The sequence below is a fragment of the Alligator sinensis genome, unplaced genomic scaffold (assembly GCF_000455745.1).
Source record: "Alligator sinensis unplaced genomic scaffold, ASM45574v1 scaffold37_1, whole genome shotgun sequence".
In the NCBI taxonomy this organism is placed as follows: domain Eukaryota; kingdom Metazoa; phylum Chordata; order Crocodylia; family Alligatoridae; genus Alligator; species Alligator sinensis.
The window spans coordinates 1,926,356-1,929,814 of record NW_005841955.1 but is presented as its reverse complement, the minus strand read 5'-3'; positions in this window follow the sequence as shown (position 1 = coordinate 1,929,814).

Below are 3,459 nucleotides of genomic sequence, written 5' to 3'. Positions count from 1 at the left end.
GAGAAGGGCCACTCGTATGGTTAAAGGCTTGCAGGCCAAGCCCTATGAGGAGAGACTGGGGCACCTGGACCTCTTCAGCCTCCGCAAGAGAAGGTTGAGAGGTGACCTTGTGGCTGCCTATAAGTTCATCACGGGGGCACAGAAGGGAATTGGTGAGGTTTTATTCACCAAGGCTCCCCTGGGTGCTACAAGAAATAATGGCCATAAGCTAGCAGAGAGCAGATTTAGACTAGACATTAGGAAGAACTTCTTCACAGTTAGAGTGGCCAAGGTCTGGAATGGGCTCCCAAGGGAGGTGGTGCTCTCCCCTACCCTGGGGGTCTTCAAGAGGAGGTTAGATAAGCATCTAGCTGGGGTGATCTGAACCCAGCACTCTTTTCTGCCTATGCAGGGGGTCGGACTCAATGATCTATTGAGGTCCCTTCCACCCTAGCATCTATGAATCTATGAATCTATGATGCTGGGGCACATGGAGTGTCCCACAGAAGCGCAGGGGGCTCTCCAGCCTACTCAGCAGCAGACCCAGAAGTGGACCAGAAGCACTTCCAGTCCACTTCCGGGTCTGCCCGGGAGCGAGCTGGGGGTGTGAACCCCCCTGCCCCCAGCTCAGCGACTGGTGCCTCCTGAGTCATGGGGGGCACCCAGGGTCTCCCCATGGCTGATCACCTAACAGGGGAGACATGGGAGGGACCCCCATGTGCTCCCCAACAGACCCAGTAGTGGACCAGAAGTACTTTTGGTCCACTTCCGGGTTTGCCGCCAAGTACGCAGGGGCCCCCTTGCAGTCCTGTGACATGCTCCATCCACCCCAGCATCGCAGCATTCACAAGTCATGCCTGGTACCTCAAGGTATGTAGAAAAAATATTTAAAGCTGTGTCTATGTCCAAATTACTGATTCTCTGAATCAGCATCAAATCTTCAGATTCAGATTCAGCTGAATCGAATACGGGACAGTGATCCGAATCAATGAACCGAATCACTGTCCCTGATTCGGGCCAAATCTGAATCAAATAGGGCCCATTTTGCACACCCATAATAGCCTAAGGTGAATATATATAGTCAGAAGGTCAAATGCTCCTCTACTCACCTTCTCCAATAAGTACAAAAGGTCCTAAAAGCAGTGGAACTGCTAATCATTCTGCTTCTTAAAAGGAGCAAGCTGACTGATAATTTATAATAAATTATCTCCAGGAGCTCTCATCCTTTGTCCACCTTTAGATTGTGAGCACAACAGCCAGAAATCAGCTGCATTTACAAAGAATAGAGAGTCTAAAAGGATTTTTCTAAACTCCAGTTCTACTCTGAATATTGACTTTGGATGGGAACACATGTAACATATAAAGAGCTCCAAATACATTTAAAATGATCCAAAAAGTGAAGGCACTTACATATACAGCCAAGGAAGTGCTTTATTGTGCAGTTCCACCTCAAAAATTATTCCAGAAAAAAATGGAACTCTGAAGCACTTCTCTGTGAAACACTTTGTGTTATATTTTCACTCTACAGCAGAGCACAATAAGATGTTGGTTGGTCCTCCACTATTGCACAGTACTTTATTTCCCACAGTTCTACTGCTCTGGGGAGCCTCCTTTATGACTCACACTGAATACCTCTGATCTGGGGGCACAGGATCTGGCTGGCATGTGACCTTGTCTATATGTAGCCATTCACAAAGGCATGCAGCACCTTAACTTGTTGGAACCCCCACCCAGAGGACTTAGCCTCATCTGTAGTGCAACAGTGCTGAGGACCCATTGGAGCATCTTTAGCAGTGACCTGCGCTGAGAATGTCAGTACACTACGTTCTACCACATCAGCAAAACAGTCGACTAACTGGAGGTGGCTAGAGGTAATGGACCTCCTAACTATATGGGGTGCCAAAGGCACTCAGCACTCAACCTGGATGAGCCACTACAACCAGGCCAGCTACAAATGTACTGCCTCCAAAATGACTGCTAAGGGACATAACTATTACTGCCACCAGGGCCATGTTAAGGTCTAAAGGTGCAGTACAAGAAGGCGCAGGATGCCAATTAGATCTTGCACACATGGGGAGTAACTTGTTCCTATCAGGATGAGCTTTGACACATTCTGACCACCAGTGACTCACTATAGCTCCATTTCATTACTGACTGGGGCCTCAAATGATTCAGAGAGCTCTGGCTGGGAGGATCTAGAGGATCTTCCAGACTCCATCCCTGCATGGGCAAAACAAGCACAGAAGGATCAGAATAATTATTCAGGAGTGCCAATTAGGAGATTTACTAGCCCTCTTGGCAAGACAGCTCTGTTACAAGTGACATCAATCAGCCAGCCTATCCCAACCTCTAGCCCAAGATGAGTGGTCGTTCCTTAAGGAGACAATACTCAGGGCCCAAGGGGTGATGATCCCAAAAAGAAGCAAGGGGGGCAAGAGTGCCCAAAAGCTCGCCTGGCTCACCAAGGACATCCGGGAATGCCTGTTTGCCAAAAAGGCTGTGTACACCCAGAGGAAGGGCAGGGCTATCTCCAAAGAGAAGTATACCTCCACCGCTCAGGCCTGTAGGGGGGCTGTTAGGAAAGCTAAGGTGGACACAGAGCTAGGACAAGCGTCCAAGATCAAAGATAATAAAAAGTCCTTTTTCAAATATATAGGGAGGATGAAGAAGGCACCGGGAAATGTGGGGCCCCTGCAAGATATGCTGGGCAATCTGGTGGTGGTACCAGAGGAGAAGGCAGACCTCTTTAACAAATTCTTCACCTCCGTTTTCTTGTGCAGGGACTGGGACTCCCCTACCGTGATTCAAGACGGACTCGAGGGGAACGCCTCCAGACCTAAGGTTGACGAGGACCGGGTTAGAGTGCTTCTGGAGGGGGTGGACGTGTTTAAAACAGCAGGTCCAGATGCTCTCCACCCCAGGGTGTTGAGGGAGCTAGCAGGGGTTATTGCAGCGCGCTTGGCACGGCTTTACGAGTGCACGTGGTGCTCGGGTCAGGTGCCAGATGAATGGAAGATAGCCAATGTGGTCCCCATCTTTAAAAAAGGGAGGAGGGAGGACCCAGGCAACTATAGGCCCATCAGTCTTACCTCAATCCTGGGGAAACTCTTTGAGAAGATCATCAAGGAGCACATCTGTGATGGGCCGGCATCGGGGATGATGCTCAAGGGCAACCAGCATGGTTTCTTTAGGGGCAGGTCATGTCAGACCAACCTGATTGCCTTTTACGATCAGGTCACAAAAGCATTGGATGCAGGTGTCACCGTGGATGTAGTCTTTCTGGACTTCAGCAAGGCCTTTGACACTGTTGACAATCCCATCCACATTAAAAAACTAGGCGACTGTAGCATTGATGCCTACACAGTCAGATGGATTGCAATTTGGCTGAAGGGTCATACTCAGAGGGTGGTGGTGGACGGGTCATATTCGACCTGGGGGGAAGTGGGCAGCGGAGTCCCCCAGGGCTCAGTCCTTGGGCCC